The sequence below is a fragment of the Tinamus guttatus genome, unplaced genomic scaffold, assembly GCF_059628265.1.
Source record: "Tinamus guttatus ecotype Peru unplaced genomic scaffold, ASM5962826v1 Tinamus_guttatus_pri_ptg000327l, whole genome shotgun sequence".
In the NCBI taxonomy this organism is placed as follows: domain Eukaryota; kingdom Metazoa; phylum Chordata; class Aves; order Tinamiformes; family Tinamidae; genus Tinamus; species Tinamus guttatus.
In genome coordinates, this window is record NW_028288861.1 from 2,347,401 (window position 1) to 2,371,804 (window position 24,404).

The window sequence follows — 24,404 nt, forward strand, 5'->3', positions numbered from 1 at the left end:
ACGTATTTCTTCTCACCTGCAGAGTAAGAAGAAATGCTATGCTATGGAGAAGAATAATTTTTGGTTTCACAGCATCTGAACACTGTAAACGATTACATTTTCCTCTGGATTTCCAGCAGAGGAATTTCTATTCTCCAGGAATACCAATGATGCAACAGCATATGGTGCTTTGGGATATCTGGCTGAACATTTTCTATTGACTACCATGTAAAATCACTGGCCTAAATGATATGTTACAAATCGTAGGTCTGAAATATTTTCTCTCAATTCACACATGTTTTTCAGCTTTGTCTGGAGCTTTGCAGACCAGTTTCTTCAGTACAATCGGTAAAATATGTAAATTCTGAAAAACTTGCAGAAACATATAGTTAAATGCCAGATGAAAAAACTGTACTCACAAAATGTTAGCTATTGCTGTTAGCTTAGCTGGGATGTTGTTAATGTCAAAGGAAAATATGAACAGTAAATATCTATCAGGACTCTGCTGCTGTGTTTTAGGTCACAATCAAATAAATTAAACATGCTGCTCATCTTCAGGATTAAAGATATTTTCTTTTCACCAAGGCATTTTTTTTTCTATTTCATTCTATATCATTTTCTTACTTGCTAGAACACAATTCAAAACAACTGGTCCACCTCTCTCTCTGTTTACAGTATTAATAGCCCTTTGCTTTAATATGTAAATACACTTCTCAGTACTGTATTTGTTCAAGATTCAAATATCTAATTACTGCTGTTGTTCACATCAAAATAGAAGTCTTGGTATATAATTTTATATGCCCACTCATTTTGCTTTTTGTATGTTGGAAAAGTGCGTGACCAAGAAGGCTAGCAGTAAAAATATCAAGCAATCGCAGTCTGGACAAGTCTTTAGTCTGTTAATTTCTCATACTGATATAAAATGATACAGATATTTTTTTTACAAACATATTGATAGAAAAGCTGCTAGTGGATAAATTAATGTTAATATTTTGAGAGGATCTAACAACTGTATCAAACCCTAAATGGGATGCTGCAAAGGAGATCTCTCCCCATGCACAATTACTGTAATGAAAACATTCTAGGCTAATAACATCATCAGCAAAATGCCATCTGCAAAGTTACTGACATTTTCTGGAAGGTCAAAATCTGGATCCCAAAAGCAAACAGAGAAATGATGGAAATAATACAGGCAAAATTTAAGAAAGTCACTAGATATAGTTCATTAAATCTAAACTATCAAATACGCTTGCAAATACGCTTACGCTCTTGGCTGCTTTGACCCTGTCTTTTTTTGCAGATGGGGCCTGTTTACTCCGGAGGTGGCTGCTTTTGGCTACAAGCTCCCACGGAGGGCAGTGGAGGTGGCAGATAGCTCGTGCTGCAGCACTGCAGCTGATGGCAGTGGAGCCGGCGGCGCTTGCACCGCGGCCCGGGCAGGAGCGGGGCTGCCCCAGCCAGCTGGGTGCTGCACACAAAGGTCTTGCAGCACTTCATGTAGGTGAAATCACTTTGCACAGAAATAACAGCAGATGTTACAGAGCCATCCTGCAGCTGTAATTCCTCCAGGAAAATTAAAGAGCTTGGCATGGTCAAAATTCCCCTGCTCCCCAAGTCCTTTGTGCTGCGATCAGGGTGGTTTCAGACCAAGCCCTTCGATCTAGCTCCAGGCATAGGGGCCCAGGCGTTTGGCCCAGCACAGAGTTATGGGTTAATATGTGAAAACAAAACGGCAGCACTACTATAATGCTGCCTCCAGCCTGAAGGGTCAGACCTGGAAAGCAGCCTCAGTAATTAGCACAGACACAGCCTAGCGCTAAAGTAGCTGTATTCCTTGCCAGCCTGAAGCTGTCTTGCAAATCTCTGCCATTGCGCCACAGAAGAAATATTTAAGACATGTTATCTTCCTGAGGATGACAGAAATTGGAGAATGCTCTGTCCAAACCCCAAATGGGAGCAAAACTGACAAATGCTGCAGCAAGAGCATTTAAACATACCCTGTAAGATCTTGCTATTCATAATTCACCCTTTCCAAATATGCTTTGTTCATTGTATCTCCCTGAGTGCTGTAAAGCAATATAACACTGCTTTGGTTTTTATGTATCAGAAGGTTGCTAGACCTTTTTTTTTTAAAAAAAGAAATGAAAAACCAAGCTCATATCTGGTCTGAAGCCAAGCATGCAAATTCTTCTGAAAAATAATGCATTTAAACAAATTATAGAGCTATTAGAACATTAGGGGTAAAATGGAACATGTTCAGTTACCTTAATTAATGAGTCTAATGTGTTAGTTTAAACAAAATAAGATACATATGCTTTATATGTTGCAAACTGCTAAATTCAAAAGATATTTTAAGACAATACTTTCCCCATTTTTTGTCATATTTTTTCATCCAAATTTGGCTGTAGTAATTACATTTGCAAATACATCTGTCATTTGCTGTTATGGGACAGCATTAAGCAAATGTCTTATTTGGCTTTCAGTTGTTCACGCTCCACCTCACATTCACCCACTCTGAGCGCACACCTTTAGAAACCGCAACAGGAATGATTATTTTTAACTGTAGCTTTGTCCTTGCAGCTATGGAAATAAAGTGTGTACATTTTTTATCCGAAATTAATTTAAAAATAGCAAATCTGCAGGTTCCTGTCAGACCTGTAAGGTTAATAAATAGCAGTTGCCCAAGTTCCTTACCTTCCTGTTCTCAGATGTTATTAAGCATAAAATTCTTCCCTGAAGTGACCTTTTCAGATCACCAGCAAGTTAAAATTTCAAATAAGGCTGATCCTCAATTCATTGCTTTTTACATCATAGAGTGGACTGTACTTTAACTGGACACCAGTTGTCAAGACAGTCATGACAAAAGCTGATTTTTCAACCTAAGTCCATTTTCTGTTAGCATGTTAAACTGAGCAAAATATTCTTTAATTCACTTTTTATGATCTTTCCTTCCAAATTCCTTTCATCCTTTAATAGTTTTCTCCATCCTCTTGTGCCTATGATTTTCCTAGCACTGCTTGTGTGCCTCATAAGTTAAAAGCAGATGAAAAGACATAGTTGCCTGAAGGGACCCATGGTTGAGGCTACAGGGCTGCCAGCAGTTCTGCGCCCACCCGGCCTCTCTCTGTGACCAGTCCCTAAGAACTACAATCCTGAATCAGACCCGATTCTGAATCATTTATGCCAATACGAATTTGGTATTGAGGAAAAAAAATCCTCATTTGTTGCTAAAACTGAAGAGCACTTCATATTCTTAATCCTAACTAACCTCTCCAGGCCTTTCTCTGAAAAAAACAGGAAGAAATGGTGTTTCTCATTGGAACAATATCCCAGTAGAAAGATTCAGGTTCATGTGGGCCTTGTGGGCCTGATTTGGAAGATGAGCTAGAAAGCCAGCTAGGAGCCATCATCTCCTCCTCCTGGCCATGGGATGTCTGGAATCTGATTTGATTTTTGGCATATGAACATGTCGATAAGATTTGTCTTAACAGATAAGCCAAGTCAGAGAGGCCTAATTTGAGGCTCTGCCAGGTTCACATTTGCCGTTGTTTGCAACTCCAGGATGTTTGTGCTACCACCCAGCAGTCAAAATGTTGCCACCTAGAAGAAACTTACCGGGCCGCAGAAGAAATTTTCTGCACCAACATAATTGCAGTGTCTTTCAAGTTAAGCAGGGCTTCCTGAGGGTCTCACAGCTGAATTCAGAGAACTGAGGCAGCTAAAATGCTGTCCAAAGACCTCTGTGAATCTCTATGAAAAAGGTAGAGAGTTATTGCTCCACTGGGGGAGGACAGATAATTCCATAGACTCTGACCCAAGGAAAGTTTTTGCCAGTGCAGCTACTTAAATTCTTAGATTTCAGCATTTAATGATACATTCCTTGTTAGGTTGGGATTACAGTGAGCAAGTCATCTGAACCAGTTAATGTCTTGTGTCCCTTGTGCTAACATAGAGTGCTACTCCCACAGTGAGTTCAAATTCTCTGCTGAGTTACCCTGACTCTGCTCCATAACCAACTGGATGCACTGAGCTAACGTATTTCAACTCAGATACCTTAAAGTAGGTGCTGTTTATATGGCGTGGAATAGATCCCAAAAAGGAAATTTAGATACAATCATTTTCGTTTCTGCCTTTCTATATATCAACTTCTGCTTCACAAGGTATGTAGCAAACAGAATTTCATGTAAGTTTGCATGAGCCTTTTATATTTTATGCAAATCCTATATAGATTACCCTGCACTCCATTAAGTAAATATTATTAATTTTAATTATTTATTATTATTATTATTATTCTATGCATTGCTGGATCAAATGATCTATATTTCAAGACTAAAGTTTAAAGGAAGATTCGGATGCCTGTCTTGAAAATGCATGCCATTAATAACCATACAAAAAAATTCTTAACAGTGGGATAAATACTTTGCTACTTTTCTCCAAACAATAACGCCTTTCTTCCTGCCTGTTTTTTTTTTTTTTTACTTAAATCTCTGCCCATACTCTGTATCCTCCTTACAGGAAAACATATAGATGTATCAGTAGCAGCATTTCTCCCTTTCACTCAAGGTTGCAGTATCTAACAGTACTGTAGTAGTAATTTCCTCATTAGTGGTTCATTACCGGCAGTTAAGAACCTCCTTCTGGCAGTTAACTAATTACCTTGTCTTTGACTCTGGTGAAAGGCACTGGCTGTCAAGGGCACTGTTTGCTCAATTAACCCAAAGCCATAGACGCATGCTTAGGAGGAAGTGTAGAAAAAAAAAATCCCTCCAAAATTCATTTGTCTTACAGAATTTTAGATGTACAGTTTGAAGTGACAAATTAAAGAATTCCAGGAGAATTAATTTTTTTTTTGAGAAAACAAGAACAGTGGAAAGCATATTCTGCTGTAAAATGCAAGTTCCTAGACTGAGCCACTGCTGCCAGTGTAAAGCAGAGCAACCTTAACTAGTGTTCAGCCCTCCATTGTAATGAGCAACATGAAGAAACTGAAAACCAAAGTGGCAGAGCGTTTGTGACGGGGAGACCTCAAGGCCTGGCATCACGTCCACTAAATACAGAGCAACGCATTCGGCATGTTTCTCGGAGCTCAAATTAAAGTAGCCGCAAGCGGCCGTGGTCAGGATGGTGTCTCTGGTATCCTGAGAGCTGGATGTGGCCCAGGGAATGATTCTGCCTGGCCGGCTGCCCTTTCCTCTGTGGAGCTGCCGCAGCTCCCTGCACGTGGGCGGAGGGACGGATGGAGCAGGATGTATGCCTCCTATGGAGGGCCCAGCACCGCTTCCATATGGCCCGTGTGGCAGAAGATAGTGTCTGTCCTCGCCAAAAAGGTTGGGCTGCATCCCTCAGCCGCAAAACCTAGAGCCTTCAGCACCTCTAACCTGTGTCAGATTTACAGTAACAAAGCATCAGTCTATCAATTTATAGATGTTTGCTGGACTAAAGTTCTTCAGTGAAAGGTGTCTTGCCTTAATATGAAATAGTTTTTTTTTCTATAAAAGAGAACTCGTATTCAAAGAATAGCAGACAAGCTTTATAATTCCATCACGAGGAGAAAAATAAAATACACTTCACAATATACTTCATATCATTTTAATTATACTTAGTGGCAGTCCTTACCTTTTTTCCCCACATTCTTAATGCTTGCCAGTTCTTCCCATTGTATCACTTGAACCGAAGCAGATGCTACATTTGTTATATGACCAAAATCCTACTAGAAGATTTTCATCACAGATAGTGATCATTAATTCAATCATGCATAACCCACAACTGTTCAAAAATACCTGAACACTACTTTTGTTTTCTTCTTTACTCACTGTTACTGTGATTTTCAACTTGTGGAAAGGAAATAACAATAAAATTCCTTCCCCCAACCTCCCCTATGAGCTGTCACTATTCTCTTGCTATGAGCAAAAGCAGACTTTGGAAGTTTTTTCTTTTCTTTAGAAATAATAAAAACATAGGTATATTAGAAACTCAGAATTCCAGAACCATGTATTTTAAGAACAACTACAAAACACCTGAGAAAAAAAGCAACTTTTGTTTTCTACCTCAGAATACAACATCTGTGACCTGTCCAAGCTAATGTATTTTCTCTTCAGTCATCTCTGAACTCAGTTGCACCTCTTACCTTGCCTGCCTTTCAGTAAATAAGCCATAGTACAAATCCCCTACCTGCAGCTTCTAAACTGTCAGTCTTTATGCCTTTTTTTTTTTTTTTTTTTTCCAGCAACCCTTAGCCCTAGACTAGCTGAATTTACTTATTGGAATGATAAGATCTGGAGATCTCCATCCTGAAGGAATTAATTAGAAGGGATTAAACCTGAATGTGAATTTTTTTTAGATCTGATAGATCTTCTTCAAGCCTTTTTACTGAAGAATAAATACTTTGTTTTTGTCTAATGATCCAATGTCGGTTTGATTCTCTAGAAAGCTTTCAAATCATAAAGAAGGAATCTTGAAAATCTGCATGGAACTACATATAACTAAGCTTGCAGTCAGTGCTCAGTTTATGCTGTTGAATGCCTCCATTTTCCTGAAAAAAATATCGTATTTATTAATGTTAAGAATGCATTTGTGAAACAGATATATAAAATCCTAGCACAAGTACTTGAATATCATATCTATTATTTAGTGGAAGGCAAAAACTGCACATTAGTAAGGTAATAATAAAGTGTTCAGTATTCCCATTCCCTTATTCGTTCCTTTGTGCATTTGGATTGAATATGGCACAACCCTTAGTGTCGCAACAAGTACATGAGATGCTTTTTGTCTAACAGTTGTAAGAACATAAACCTGCCATTTTATTAATTGACGTTGGTGTTAACCTAGCAGAAAGTTTAGCATTATTTATAACCAAGCCTCATGAATTGCTGACAGGTTAATGTTGACTGAAAGAGCTACTATAAACAACATGGCAAAGAATCAGCCAACAGTAAAAAATAATCTTGATAATATTTCAGAACTGACAAATCCCAAGCCTGGAGGACTATTGCTGCCTTTGGTTTAACTCTCTGTGATTAAAAGCAGACAGAAATGAATTCCCATCTGTCTGAGGCTTAACATGCAGTGGGACTTTTGCTTTTTTCTTTATTGTTTTGACAATGTCTATCACTTTTTGAGACCCTGGGGAGTTAAAGCATTTGCTCAAGTGAGTTATTTTACACATCTGCCCAAGATAGAAAAATACAGTGACCAAAAAGTGCCTAGATTCCATGCTTTTTTTCAGTTAGGCACCACGAATTATGAATGACAATTTGGAAAATATTGTTCTACTCTATTGCTACAATAGCCAAGACTTCTGCAGGCAAAGTGAAATACGAATGTACTATCCAAAGGAAAAGAGGTGTTTGTCCCAGATGTCTGGCAAGGACATCAATGAGGCAATGGCAATGGCAATGAAAACAACATTTTAAGGATTATATTACGTTGTGAATAAAACACACAAAAAAAGGCTTCAGAGGAACATTCAATGATCTCAGTAACGTTTTGCTGTTCTATTCTGTCTTAAAACCTTTTCAAATTAACAGATAAAGAAGTCAAGTATTTATCAACATTAGACTGTTGTACTATGTCTGTGCAAAATTGTAAATGAAAACTTTGTAGAGTATGTCCTTATGTTCTCTTGCAGATCTGTCAAACTGTATACAGCTATTAAACACACTTAGAAGTTTCTACTGGAAAACTCTATACATGCAAACCTCAAAGTTTAAAATAATAGAAAGAACAGACACTAAAAACATACTAAAAATAAATAACTTGGAAAAAAGCATATAGTTATAGCTGAGTGCAAAGTATAAAATAAATGCTATGTAGAGAATCCAAACAGCAGTTTATTGACTGAATTGAACTCCTGCCTATCTGCAAAAACGAAGAAGAAAATTATTCTCAGTAACACTGGATTGTCAGGAAAGACATTTTCTCAGCGCTCTCCACATACTCTGAAAGGAGGATCATGTTCCAGCTTAGCATAGAGGCAGATGTAGTAACACATCATGCCTAAGGTAATATACCACTTACATGGCAGATGGAGCCCAGTAACTAAGACTAGCTTGAGAATGTGATCATGTAAGTGTTTTAGCATGAAAAGAGAAAACAAGCAAACAAATGAAAAAAAAAAAGCAAAAAGGGTTTTCACACGACATCAGTAATGTTGATTGCTCCTGGAATTTGCTCCAGTATCTTCTCAGCAAACATATCCTGCCCTTTACTGAAGAAAAGCTGATGTGATAACTGTCCCTGGCCTGCTGTGGCAGTACAGGCAACTTTTCCTTACAGGCTCACCAACATCACTGCAACAGCCCTCTAAATAGATGTTCACTGAGACACCTGATGGAGTTTTTTTCTGCAGTGCTATGTTCGGACCTAACTATCTTTTCTGCTGCTGTCATGGGGAAAACCCCCCAGGTTTCTGTGGCAGCAAATATTTAAAAAAACTTATAGTTTCTTCTTTATGGCATCACTGTAAACTTTTCCGTACTTCTAAGAGAACTACATATTTATCAGTCATCCAGTAAATATTCCAGCAAAATAGCGTAGGTGTCAATTTTATTGGTATTTCCAAGTACAGAAGCTGTAGACTCTAATTAGTTTAAAAATATTCAGCAGGATTAATCCTTTTCTGATAACCCTCTTCTGGATTTTTATGAAATTATATAGTTAAAACTGTTGGAATGAACAGTCAATGCTCTTTGGTAGGACACTTCAGAATGGTAACATCCGGACTGCACATAAAATGGATGTTTTCCTCTATAAACAAAAAGGGATTTGCATTGCATAACAGCTGCAGGGCTGGTTTCAGCTGCATTATTTCACATAGCGAAGAGTGTGAGAATTGCAAGGTGATCTGGGGTGAAAAGCACAGTATGCTTCCCAAACTAAAAACACAAAACCTTTTGACGCTTCCTGAGAAAACATAATGTCAAAACTGTCAGAAAATAACATATCTCCTTAAAAATCCTTCATAAATCTTTAGCACTATGTCACTGCATTGTGTCTGTAAGAATACCTGTGTCTGTAATAGGAAGGATTTTATCTTGATTACAAATTACTGTTTGAGGTACACATTTTTCAGTCTGAATGTGCAGTAGTCTTTGTGCTATGTGCTGTGTGCAGATGAAAGGCATCCTCTGATGCTCAGCGCTCGGCTGTTTGTCACTTCCATGACTCTTGCTTGAGGCTCTCGGATAGTCATGAGACAATCTGAGGGAGTCGCCAGGGGTTTGAAGTTAACCAAAAGTGACTGAGCTTATATCTAGGACTATGTTAAATAAGGTTAGGTCAGGTGGTTTAAGTAAATGTGCTATTTTTAGAGCACGCTGGTTTTAAAATAAATATTTTTCATGGGAGCACTTAGAATAATGCCTCTTCGTGTCCCTCATTTTGTTCCTTAAGTTGAAGAGATATGGTTGTGCCAAGTTATTCTGAGTTATCATTCAGTATCATTTCTTTATCTATTTAGCTTGCCCTAAAAGAGTTACTTTGCACATATAGGGGGGAAATTGAATGTGTACACTGACACCGGAATGTATAAAATGTTATTTAACCACTGAGAGAAAAAAATGAATACAAAATATGTGTCAAAATATTTGAATAAATACATTTAAGAAACCATGAGATGTGTACAGAGGCTCCAAAATTAGTTTGATTCATTCTATTTTTGTAAGCACATTCATCATTGGTACATTAAACTGTGGAAAAGGAAGATCCTTTACTTCAGGAACATTATATTTCTTTTAAGGGCTTACCAATATTTTCTACAGAATTTGCAAGAAAATGTCTTATTCTTTTATTGTCAAGCTACTAGCAAAGAAGGAGGCTTCTTAGACAGATAATATCAACTTTTTGACAGACAGGGGGATTATCCATGAAAGAGTATTTTGAATGATGGCTGCTGACCAGTGAAGCAAAGCACTAACTGAAGGGAGTTCGTGCTTCAAGACCAACCAGCGTGTCTGGGTTTTGGATTGTCTGACTGCCAGGTCAGTGTGTTTGTTGCTTTGGCTTGTTTAGAGAAATAGCTAGAATGCCTCAGCATTGCCCGTCATGCTTCTTCTATCTGCAATTGCAGGTTTCTGGAGCAGGGAATTTGGCCAAGAAGCACCATTTCTTTGTCCTCTTGCAGAGACATCCAGACAGAGAGCCTAGGTGCAAACACTCCTACGGCCTGGATAGATTCATCTTCCAGATGGCAAGACACACGAAGAAGAGGAGACTCAAAAAAAATCTGCTTTGTGTAATTTACAATTTTATGACAGCATTGGACTCATCTCATGCTTATCACTGTGACCTCAGAGTTTTATCACATGATTAGCGCAAAAGAACTGCCTGCATAATCCCCTTTTGATATTTTTATTCTTTTTTTTCTTCCTTTAATTTAAAATTTGTTCTACTTTGATCATTTGTGTATTCATTTTACAAATATTGGTTTATGAATATATTGGTTTATAAGGGGGAGGGGTATTTTTTTTCTACATTTCCTAAATTTATTTTAACACAATCTATTTTTTACTTTTCTGGATTTAAACACTTATATATTTTTTCTGTAACCAAGTACATTGAAATTTCCTCTAATTTACTTTACTTATTGTTTTCTCCTCAAATAGTGCAGTGTAAGTCACACACAGATCAACTCTGACATAATCCCTTTTCTAAGTGAGCCTCCTCTACTTATATACATATGTACAACATGCTTGTTTCTCATACTACAAAACATGACCTATGTATATCTATAATGGGCTAATGGGAAGAAAAAAATGAGAGGAGAAAATAAAAGAAGTTCAGCCTTCCAGTTTAAGTCAAAAATATATATTTTGGTCTTAAAGCGGACTGATGTGAGAACAGTGATTCATGAAATTGAAAAAAATAAAATTTTTCTGAATTGTAAGAGACATAAAGAGTGAGGATGCTTAATGCTTAAGTATCAGAGACATAAAACTGATGCTGGTCTCACCTCTGAGATGTCTTCTGAGGTATGACAAATGTCCTAAAGACACAGCATTGCGTAGGATGAATTTCAGTACTTGGTTGACTGCTCTCATGAAAACTGAGAATGTTTGGGAGCCAATAGTGCAAAATTAGAGAGAATTTCTGAGACCGGATGCATTAGCAGGTTATCCAGAAGCAGGACATAAATCAAGCTTGCCTTTCTTTAATTTCAGCAGAGGTAGACAATGTTTTAAGATGGAATCCATGGAAAAATGCTGGGAAGAACCCAGGTCACGCACTGTGTGTCGCTACCAGGAAACCAGTTAACCATAATCAATTAGCTTCTTGACTGCCTTTTAAGGGTAATCCTCTCAATATACCATGAGGAAAGTCCTTCACTCTCCCAAGTCACCTGGGAATGCAAGTTATATCTGCTGTAGTTGCCAGGCAACTATCACAATCTTGCAGTTACTAAAAATGCTCTGACTGGAGCTGACCTTACTTTCATGCTAAGGTTACCCCTGCAGTCTTCCCCAAAATAACAAAATTCTGTCAATCTGCCAGAAACAAAATTCTGTCATTACACTGAAATTTTGCAGCCCATTAGTCCATAATATGCACTACTGCCTTTAGGCCTCCCAGAGGGATGAACTGCTAAAGCAACTGATTTATTTCATTTAGGAGTGATGTTTTCATTTTTCAGCGTATGTACATTTCTTTCATTCAATGAAAATAAATAAAGATGCCAAGCATGTAGACTGGGGAATGATTTTCCATTGCGATCTTAAGCAAAATCTCAGTGAGACTGGGTAGGGCCACAACCTAATCTAAGAAGGCAGTATCTGGCTCTAGTAACAATATGGATGCTGGTGTCAAGGCACGGAACAAAACCAACACACAGCAGATAGCCAGGAATTCCCTGTCAGTTAAATCACAGTGGCTTTTAATTTATTTAGCATTTATTCCTTATCCTGCCAATAAGGAATGAATGAGAAGCTGTTTAACAGAAGTAAGCAGATAGCATTCCCACTTGACAACCAAACATTAAAGGGCATTAAAGAGGAAGCACTCAAATGGCATAAATTCCAGCATTACTTGTACTTTTTGCTCCTAATGGCTACTCAATGGCTTTGAAATTCTCAGAGGAAAGAAACCATCCAGAAGGAAACTAAGGTATCAGCCAGGAAGCTACTAGAGTAAACTTTAGCTCACCTAATTTTACCCATCTCAAATGCATGCATTCAATCCAAGCTACAGTCTCTCCATAGATAAATGAAATCACTCCCGAAGATGGTTTGTCCCATTTGAATTGCATATCTCTGCCTGTATTGACAAGAGTCAGACACAGTCCAGGAAAGTCACTTAAAATAGATACCTACCTTTTAGACAGCTGAGATTCAGTGAGATGAATTACCCATTTACAGGCAATCAATAGAAAGGATTGTACAGATGGACTTTTAAGGTCAAAATGAATTTGCGTGCATCAAAGGTGGAGCTACTCTGGCCTCAGACTATCTAGTTTGGTAACTTATCTACTGACACTACCTTTTCTGCAGACTCTTTTCACGTGTTGCAAAGAACACTTTTTTGTGGGATAGAAATGTAATTTACTCCTCAATCTATTTAGGATTTGATATACATTGAATGTAAAGTTACCTTGCATTTAATCTTCCATGATGTTAATGTTCACGCTTCTGCCAGTTCAATCAATAACAAAATTAATTCAATGGTGTATAATGTTAATTTTATTTCTTCACTTTATATTAAAAATGACACGAAATACTATTTTGAAAGTGGTTTGCATATCTATCATAAAAAAATCTGACACGTATCTAAGACAAATGTAAGTACTTTTTACTGAATTTTGTATAGAATCAATAGTCTTTTTGCCTGCATTTTATAAAATGCTAGTTGTTGTGGTACCTTGGTAAGAAGGTATCTAATACTTCAGCTGTTAGACCTTAAGCTGAGACTGCACTGGGCAATGATGTCTAACCTAGTGCAAAATAAAGAATTTAACAAATGCTTTGAGGCTGAGCCATCACCCCAAAGAGACACTGACTGCTCTTCTTGTTCCCTTGTGTCCCTACATTGAATTCCTTATTCCAGGACAATTGTCTGTCATGCTGCAAAGTGAGGGTACAAAGAAACCATTCATTTATGCATCATCTTCTGATGAACAGCTTTTAATAGGTCAGCCCCTCTCACACCCTCACCTCCAGTGTGTGAGTTAGGCACTTATAAATGTGGTATAAAGCACAAGGATGAGGAAGGGGCTTGAAATGGGAGGCGAGACAGAATCAGGAACGGATGGCTAAAAGCACTTCCTTGTTTTGTGCTGGCTTAATGGTTGCGGAAACATCTTCTCAGACACCTGGAGAGTGAAAGAGTTAAAAGGTTAATATGGACATGTTAGTGGGCTGATTCATATTCCTTCAAGCCAACTAATTTTTAATAAACAAATTTTCAAAGTAAGCTGATGAAAGCAATATGAAGGGGCAGAAAGTAAACAGTCTTACGTATAAGTTTAATATTAGTAGATTTAGAACAGACCTGCAGGATTTTAAAATATCCAAACATATGGATACACTGTTTAAATGGTACCTGTTATTTTTACTGAGTGTTTTCAGTGAAGATTGCAGCAGAGCAGGCAATGATGCATCTAGTGAGGCTGCGTGCTCAAAGATGAATGGTATCGGGAAGCAGGGCAAAAGCAGAGTGTAAGCAGATATGCTAGAGGATATAATGACAGTGGCTAGAAGCTATCTGGAAAACAAATGCTGCAAGTTTTATGAATGGCTGTCAGGAGCCAATTGTATAAAGTGAACCTTACATACAGAGGCCTGGGAATAAATTGTAAAATATTTTGTGCATCCTCCTTTAGGATCAGGTGGTAGCTCTAGTTCTAGACCTCAATCTAAATGGGATCAGTCTTAATAAAGTGACACAAGATGTCTCTGAATTAATTCCTAACCTTAGAAAAACACATCTTTCAGTCAAAAAATAAATCCTTTCTTGAATCTAATGATGGAGAAGCCACTTTGATAGGTTATTCCAGTAGCTAGTTAATCACTAATTGCTTTAAAAAAAAAAAAAAAAAAAAAAAACAAGAAGCAAGGAAACCTAGCGTGAAGTTATTTGTCTTCAACTTCTAGCCACTGGATCCTCTCCTGCCTTCCTCTGCTGGACTGAGGAATCCATTCTGCTCCTTCTAGCTGTCTATAGGCTGTAATCAATTCTCCCCCAACTTCCTTAGACTGAACTGATAGTTCCTTGATCTTATTTCTACCAGGAATGTCGTCTTACTCTTTTAACCATATGGTGAGATTAAGCGTCAGGAAAGTGGGCAGTTCATGGGGATGAAAGAAATTTGGTGGCAGCAAAATGCCTCCAGGAGAGGCGCTGGAAGTCTTGGCTGCCCACTTGGACTTTGCAGGAAGAAACCAGAGGCAAATTACTTGCATAGTGAAACTTTCCAGAGAGCTAATGTCCTTCTTCCCTCTAGAAATTCTATCCTAAACAGAATGAACATCAGCGTAATAATAAAAATTGTATGAATCATTAACCAAATATTTTCTTTAAAATATTTATGCTAATAAAGGGCATTTTATCCAAGAATTATAAATCACTTTACTTGTAATCACACCCAATTTACAGATACACAGAAACTAAGTAGTCATGTGCCTAAAGTCAAACACTACTCAGAAGCAGATCTGGAAATAGAAACAAACTGTCTCTTTGAATGTTCATCGAGATATGCATCAAATGAGTTATGTGCTATAATCTATCTATTTAAAGTACAAGTTAACTTTTAAAAAGTTGATCTGTCTCTTGTATGAATTCATTTGATGATTTGTTGTGAATTCAAACAAATGACGGCATCTGAAACCTGAGATGCCCCAGAGAAAAAGCATAGATTTAAAGTGAACTGTCTTTTTAACCATCATTTAAATGACAATTTTCTTTCCCCCTCTCAGATGCTTTTAATACATTTGAACCACACAAGACCTTTGAACTACACAGTAATCAGATTTTTTTATTATTATTATTTCCATTTTTATTTATTTTTAAGGTTATTTGGTCAGCTACTATTGTAACACCAGGCCCTTTATCTTCAATAGGCCAAATATCTCTGACACTAATGAATGAATAAATATACACTTGAGGACGTATGCTGTCCCAATTTCATGCAGCCGAAGTCGTGGAGTCTCTCAACATCAGTTCAAATGCACCGTCAGTGCCCTCTGCAGTATAACTGCCTGCACCACACTACGCAGTATGATAATAAAAGTATGGAAGAGCAGCAGAGCATTGAACATTAATAAACCAAAACCTGAAAAGCAAATATCATCCAGTAATGCAGTAAGCAGAAGAATATTCCTTTTTCTTTTTTTTTATTTTTTTTATTTTTTTTGTCAATTAAAACCACCAAAAGTAGTGTGGTGCAATGTTATTGCAGTTTGATTTTGCGTATCTGGAACTCATAATCCACTGCTCTACTAATATAAGCTATTGAGGTACCTCTAAAATACAAGGGTGACACTGTGTTAGGGAAGTTGTATGGCATCACTAGGAGCATGTCCGCATGAGTAAAGTCATTCAGCCTTTTAGCCAATTTTGCTATTTCATGTCTGGAAAAGCTAAGCAGCACCCAGACCTCAAATTTGATAATACCCGTTTTCTGCTGGTCGTCTCTAACAGTGTCTCTTTGCTATTAATAGTGTATGAGGGGGATGGAGATTGCTTTCCTTCCTTCTCATTTCTCTTTCCTGCTACTCTGAAGAACATTTCCTCTGTCTTCCTATTTTCACCTTGCAGTTACTATAATCCTATCAACTCTCTTTTTTTTCTTTTTGACTCTTCTCTCTTGTTTTGACAAGATAGGCTATTTCCTCTTCTCACTATCTCTCTGTACCTCCATCTTCTGTGACTTTTCCTGATGACGTGTTTAGTTAATACCTACTGACCAGGTAATTATAGGTCTCTGCTCTCCCCAGATTTGACCTGCTCCAGTATCAGTCCTCCTGCTCATTGAAATGGCCATTTTCTTACACTGGATATTGTTCTTGCTTTCATTGCCCTGTTATTAAACTCAGCCTTTTCTCTAACCCTCACCACAGCAGCTTCAGCACATTTTCTCCTCTTTTTCTCCTCCAAAGACCAATTCCTAACATGAATGTTTTTATTTTTGTGACAATATTACTCTCTTTTTTACAGTCTGTCATTATCTCAGCTATTGGTTCAACTTACTTCATTCACTTTGTCCTGCTTAAGACCAGTAATTCCAAAACATGTTATTCCCACATCTTTTCCCATTCCTAATAAGTCTTGCTGAATGACAGTGCTGAATATTTGCGTTGCTATCCATTCTTCATCATTTTTTTTTCTGAAGTAATGGCCTACACTGATACTTGGTGCTTTATGATGTATTACAGATTTTATCTGGTTCCGTATTCCCAAATGACTGCATATACTTTTATGATATCAGAGGTAGAGAAGTCCTCAGTGACAGAACACACACATTCTAGATTCACACCCTAGAGATCCATAATAAGAGGGTGACATATCTGCTCATGCATCAGGTCAATGCTACTGAAGTACACACTGCTGGTGACAAGTTTTGCTTCCTGAATCTTCCCATGATACCCCAGTTTGTCTCAAGCAAGGCCAGGGATAGGTGAAAATGCATAGAAAATCCTATAGCACTAGATCAGAATTTGTAGGATTTTTTTTATATATAATTTCTTCAGACAACTACAGCAAATGTATTGCAGACCCCTGAGACAGAATTGTTTGGTTTAGATTATAAAGAGAAGGGATTTTTTCAGATTACGGAAGGTTGTGCTGTATGCAAAGAAATCATATATGTGTGACATTGAAAATAAATCGCTGTGAAGGTATCCTGCATCAGGAAGGGAAAATGAGATAGTCTGCATACTGAAAGTTTTATTCTGTTATGTGATTCATGTTTTGATGTCCAAGCCCTCATAATAACAATCTATACACTAGTTTTGCAATTTCAGCTAAATTAAAATATAATCTATAAACATCATTGCACTGTTGCCTCTGTTTATAGGTGGTTATCTAGAAAGTACTGATTTCAGAGCATTCATCAACTCCAGGGAGCATTTAGAAAAAAACAAAACACAACAGAGCTGATGTTTGGTCTAACCAATTCTGTGATAAGTACTAGGTATAAAGCACACATACAGGCAAATGACGTTACTCAGAATGGTCTAGGAGATGCATAGTTATACATGATAATTTAAAAATCATATTTTATTGTCAATTGCTAAAAAAAACTAAGACTGGATGCAGAACAGGCAGCTCAGAGAGGAAGCATCAAGTGTGAAGATGGCAGTCTGAAACATGTACTTTTCTGGTTCTTTAAACTTTCACATGAAGCTCTGTAAGATACCATAAAGCAAGGACTTTGAAGAGGCCAAAGACTATTGATGCATTTTTAACACTTTTATGTAAACAAGGGCACACCGAGCCGCAGGAGAAAGCAAAGTTTCTAGAATAGTATTAGGCTAGTCAAAATAACGTATTTGTCCTAAAAAGACCTGGCACGTTACTGCCAGCAGGATGAAAACTTGAGACGTCCTTGTATTCTCTGAAGATACAGACATGACTGATGGTAAATGTGGGAAGGTGAGGTGAAGGTTTAGTTAAAAGGTTAAGTTTGCTCCGACCTTTCTCAGTACATCACAGATGGCTGAATCTTCACGGCCTTCTCCAAGCTTAAAATTTTAACCTTCACCCATAGGTCACCTCCCACAGGACAATATCCTATAGCAAACAGCCAGTTTGTCATACGAACAGAATTTGTAGAAAATCCAAGTATTTGGAACATTTCAGTAAATTTTTAGTTTAGTGAGTGTTTACTTTCGTAGTTTTCATAGCTTTTGACTTTAGATTGAATTTGAATTTATTTTGAATTTAAAAGCTTTAACTCTCTTTTCAAGTGATAATCTTTTTTTTTTTTTTTTTTTTTTTTTTTTTAAATTCTGTTAGGGTTCACTTTCTAAAAATGCAGTGATTTGCCAAACAAACCAAAAAACAAAATATTAATAAACACATTTGTGAGAGCACAAGCAGAAGGCCTTGAGTGAGGACATGGGGGATATCCCAGCCAGCAGAGCTGCCTACAACCTTGACCATGAGATGCTCCTCTTGGACTTTGTCCTAGTGCTAAGAAATTAATGTTGATATTTAGCTATAGGATAGTCTAAAGCTTGTGAGAAAATCAGCTTTCTATTACGACATGCAAACAAAACAGGAAAACTCCTGAGATCACACAAAAATCATGTACAAAATGCGTAACCCTAAAAATACTTTGGACTGGCCAAAATTAAAACATGTATGCCTCTCTCCCTAATACTACTTGTCAGGCTTAATTTACAGCTCCTATTTTGCGTATACAACTTCTTTATGTTACAAATAGGACTATGTGCATACCTAAACTACAAATATCCTCTTGCTTCCTGTTTTTATTATCTTGCTTCATTCCTGGGGCAAAATATCTAAATCTGAACCTAGCTATATCTGCCTGCAAAATATCATCTCACTCTGTTGTCCATTTCCCATGTCAAAACTCTATCTTATGTGATGGAAGCAATTCACTGTCTTGTGCTAAATTAGATGGTAAGTCCTTCTAAATAAGGATAAGAAATAATGCAATATCTACTTGTGCATCACTAAGTCCGTAGACATTGCCATTTCACAACTGCAATGAGCATAACTAAGTTAGTGTACAAGCTATTTATAACTACCTAAATATTGCTCAGATTGCTAAAGATTGCTCAGATACTGGGAGGAGAGGTACCTGCTTTATTCCTCCATCAGAATAATCCAACTACCTTCATCACTTTCCTTTACCACAGAGAAGGTCTTCCATAAACATCAGCCTTGGCAAAATCTGATGGAAAGCATTAAAATGAACAGCCTGATTTCATAAAGTCTTTGAGAAGACAGTAAATTTATACCTCTTTATTATCATCCCTGCAGTATTTGCCAGGAAAAAAAATAAGCAAGTTCTGCTTGGCTTTTGTCTCCTATAAATCTTGATCAAAAGCTGAAGGTGCATGAATTTTAATGCCTCACATGCTGCATGAATTATAGTGCTACACTTTATTACTTTGACCTTTTCAATATGCAGCAATTTACCTGATTGATCACTCTACTTTTCCTGTTTGTAGCTTCATTGAGTTCCCTGGTCACTATCCAAAGTAAGCATATAAAATACTGGAATTTACATTGGAAAAATAAACAGAACTTCAAAAATGGAAAAAGTTCAGAATTAAAAGCTGACTATTTATTCCAAAGTAGTCCCAAGTCAGAGCTGAATGTCATGTGTCAGAAGGTCTTACAGACACTCAGAATGAGAAATGAAATGTCAGCTTCAGAGATAAACTAAATGGCTAGGAATTTATCTTCACTATAGAATTAACTCTAAACATATCCTTAGCACTGCAAGTCTCATCTCACATCTAAATGAAATCTGCAAGCTGTGAGTCATCTCCTTTTAAGTGCCATCCACAAGAACAACTCCCTGAAAATCATTACCTTGAACATGGAAGTGAAGCCAGTCCAAGCTGATGGATCTGAAAGGAGCATGAATGACAAGCTAACACAACTCATAGCCTTGTGAGTGCTGCACAGTGTGAGCACGTGAGAGTCGCTCAAATGCCATCGCTCTTCTCCACCTTCCCAGAGTCACCTGGGAAAGAACAGGCCTAACTTCCCCAAAGCATTGGTTAATCCATTCGTTGAATTGCTGCCATACATAGCTGACCACTGCACAAGAGTTAATGCTGACTGACTTGATTTGAGAAATTGAACTGTAACCATATTTCATGGCCATACTAATGGTGCAAGAAAAGTACACGTTAAAGAAGCTTACACATTTGCCGTGATCTCAAAACATGTAAACTGTTTTGAAGGTCTGTTATGTGTTAGATCAGATTTGAGGAACCTACAGTGAGAAATACAGGAATTTGATCTCATTTGCTAACATAACTGGCATTGCTATTTTATAAAGTTAGTATGTATTATATGGGCAGCTTTTTTGATAACCTTGTTTTTAATGCATCTAACATTGGATGCATTACACGGAACTAACAATACATCTGGCACCACCTAGTGGCCTCAAATTGATTCTGATTTTGCTACCTTTGACTATATGCAATCATACACAATTTCCAGGGGTGTCCATTTAGTTACTTGGATGTAGAATTCAAAATTAATAGAGCCTTGACCTTTTAGTTAAAACCGGTATAAAGGTTTCACTGGTGAAAAGTCAAAATAATACTTTAGAAGCTTCTAAATAAGACTATATCATGCAACTTCATCATTATTTTATATATTATCATTATTATTATCCCAGATGACTAAACAAAAGGTGTATGCGATTATCTAATGTGAGAAGATATTTGAGAAGATATGGGATCTATAGATTTATTTTTTAAAGTGTCTTCTTCAGATAGAGTTGTTTTTGCAAATCCTTAAACTCTCCTGTCCCAGGCACTAAGGCATTTGCATAATTTTCTCATTCCCACACTTATATTGTTGCATTTCTTATTTTGGTCTTTCCTCATCCTCATCTCACTTTACAGATAGGAAGTTCATTTCACTGTTCCTGTGGGTGTACCTTGTTCCTTCTGGTTTTGCATTCATAGTCCTGGGTATAGCACAAACTAATTATTGTTCATCTTTTTTCCTACAAAACATTGCCCCTGTTTTAAGAAATTGGGATTGCCATTATTATGCAGAATGAGAAGCACAAAAGTAAAAATATATTTTCACAGTAGGTGTGGCAGGAAGAAATATGTACTTCTCCATTTTCTTATGAGCAAATCTAATTCTCCATGACCAAAGAGGACTCCCAGTGCATGTTGCTGACTTTACCGGTTCAAGAATATTTCTTCACTTTCCTGATCTTTAATCAGCTACTTTAGTTTTGCACTCTTGCTTTGCTATTACTATTCCATAAACATGGCTTTGCATTTGTTTAAGTTTGCCATTGCTCTATAAAACTTTTTATATTCTATTGTTTATTGTAAAATGTTTGAGAACCTGAATATTAAAGCCTTTGGAACCCAAAACAGCTGCTGCTATTTCTTTTGCTGCATTAGGAAAGATAGGTCAGTTTAGGAAAGATGATAAATGGCATTTTTTCTCTGATTCAAAAACTTCTATAAAATATCTGGATAGAGGAAGAAAAATTTTAGTGATCTGCAAATACCAGAGACAGTCATGTAGCTGGATTGGAATTTGAGACTCCTTTCTTTCAAAAGAAAGTATTTATGACTTGGCAAATGAGCCACCTGCAAAGAAGGTTGAGGCAAATCCAGAGATGGCAAAATGTATGAAGTACAGGTCTAAGATGTCATTATGAAAGCTTAATTTTAGAAAAATATGAATATAATCTCCCACTGTGAAACAAGGAGCTGAAAATGAGACTGTGGAGCATTTAAGCATTTGAATTTTTCAAATTAAATATTAGTATAATTCTTACACATATGCAGTCCAACTGCAGTTCTCCTTTCATCTTTGAAAAAAATTTCAAGGAATGCATGACTTCTAAGAAATTGTTCACTAAGCTAGTCTAAATAATACTTTCAAATCCTTACACCATTTCTTGATGGTTTTCTACATCTGCTCTTTCCAAGATTTGAGAAATCAGCTACGATCTCTACAAGTGAGACTGGTTGCCAGTGAATTTATAGAAACACATCTTTTTCTCCACTGGTAGACTCCACCTAACTTTGGAGGCCCTGCTGCACGTCATTCATGCTGAGCACAGCAGCACCTGGGCACAACTCATGACGCCAAGCAAAGAAAGATGGCTACATAATGGATGTCTAGCAGGAGAGAACAAGAGGAGAGCTGTTGCTACCTTTTTTCTGAATGAGTAGTCAACTCCGTGAACTGTCAGCAGACACATCAGTAAGCTCCAGATTGTGGAGTGCTGGGGAACATCACGCTCAGGTAACTTGCATCAGTCTTGCTCAAGAAGCTCCAATTATCTAATGAGAGACAAGGCCAGTGGCTGCTGTCTTCCAGCTCTAACCTACACTGCTAAGTTGAAGCTTGCCAGGCCGGTTTCCCAAAGAACTCAAAGCTGCAGCGGAGGCAATACTAGAGTTTAGGCCGCCACACTTTCCTAATGAAAAAGGGAAAGAACAAAGTGCATGACTGATAATTTTGTTTTTAATGCATATCTTTGAGAATGTTCAAGCTATATGAATTGGTCAGAACCAGTTGTAATATAATTTCTAGATTAATATCAAAAGCACCATTAGAAAGGAATGAAAAAACCCAAACATCTAAAAACACGTATTAACAGCTAGTTATGGCTTTTCTTAGTAAGTACCAGTATTTCTAACCTTGTTGTATAAAAAAAGATTTGTAGAAATCATTTCCTGATCAATTAACATTCAGAAATGTGTTCAAACATTTTATTTTTTCTTGTGGATGTATGCAGTCAGATTTTGCTCACAAAGGGAACTTTCCTTCTGAAAGGCTCAGAATTGTTTACTACAAAGCTAGGTCTTTGGAAGTCATACTTTCTTTTCTCACAGATATGATATTGTCATTATACCTATTTCTAAGCACATCATAGCATCTGTTTTTGTGATGGCAAATATATTGATTTTTTCACTATTTCAATAGATACTCAAAATAGCAGCATGTCTGGTAAAATGAAAGTCCAATTAGTAAGAAACAGCTAAACAAGCTCGTCACAAAAGAGTAGCAATCAGAGACTCTCACTCACACTTAATGTTATAATTAACCATGGCAAAATAAAATATGAGTAAGTTAAAATAGCTACTAGTAAAATATTTCTAAGGAAGAGTAGCCACACAAAACCTTTTTAGTCTCATCTTCTACAAATGTATTTTCATCTAAAGCAGAATTGTAACAGCTTTCTACAAATAATAGGAAAAAATGCCAAAAAACATAGTTTCTTTGAAGTAGACACATATTAATGCACTGTTACATCCATTATCTGACAACAGCTCATTTTAAATCACAAGAGCTGTGGCAGAAACTAAATATACATGGCGCTACAAAAGATGTGACAAGACTGCAAAAGGAGATCTTATTGCAGTAATGATGAGATATAAACACTTTAGGAAGAAAAAAATTAATGCCATTAGAAATATTATTTTTCTTGCTCCCTACTTACATATTTCATGTTATTTCTTACCAGCAATTTCGCTAAAAGGTTACCATTCCTATACATACATACTCAAACACTCAAAATGTGTATTAGAGTTTACGACCACACTTTTTACTATTCCGAAAAAGAAGTTGAAACTGCCAGTAAGAAACATTTCAGTCCAATATTTAAACCATGTGACCAATGTTGTCTTGCTTTTTGAGAGTGTCTCTAAATCAGCAAAATCTACATCTGGTGATTCTTATCCAGAATAGATCTTGCTTTCTTCTCATCTATTCTGCACTGTATGGGTCAAGTAGGAGATAAAACCAGATTAACCAGTTCATCTCATTTCAGGCTTCACTTGGCTCTAGTGTTGGAGACTGTCCCACTATTGAGAATGAATTACTTAAAAAAAATGAAACGATCTATTTTTTTTTCCACTTAGACTAAGTCATTTTCCATGTTTCATTAGTTTTCTATTTCGAATTTGTATCACTTGGAAGTTTTGCTTCATATGTTAGTAGGCACCAATGGATTCTAATATGGCTAGATGGGAGTTTCTGAGTGTATATCAAGGAGCATAAAGCTATCTTTACACAATTGGACCAAAAATAATTTCTATTACACAGTATTCATTTTCAATTTTCTGATATTCATGTTCTTGACAGTAGAAGGAATAATTCATGTATTTGATAGGTGCTGCTTTTCTATCAGGAAAAGATTAGGATAATCCTGATCCTCTACTGATGTCTGCAGTACAGATGACACAACACATCTTTGTCCCATTTTCCTTACATGGGAGATTTAATGTGTTTTTTCTTTGAACACAAAGAAACAAAGCCTGCCTCTGAACCGGCAAAATACTGTAACTGCTGTTGTACCTTGATTGAAGATCCTTCTCCAAAAGCAGAGTATCTTCAATCTTGCCATAGGAGTTAGTTTCCTCCTTCAAATCTATCTCAAGGCACCTCCATAGCTTTCTAATGCACACACTCCCGAAGAGACGTACATGAACTCTTTTTCTCAAAATCCAGAAGACTAACTCCTTGCTTTCAAAACACAGCTACCAGAGGCTACAGCATCTTGGACTACATTTGTTATTTGACTCATTTTACTTAAGAAATATTAACAACATATATTCTATCCTAGTTAGAATAAGATTGTATCTTTGTCTTCTGGTAAGCTATACAGAGAGTTTTAACCTGTTGGAAATACAACTGCAATGGTTCTCATAGATAATCAGATCAATTGTATCATAGCACAAATAATGACTTTGACAATATGTGATTTTACAACAGAGAACAAAAGTCAGGGCAACCTGCTCTAGTACTTG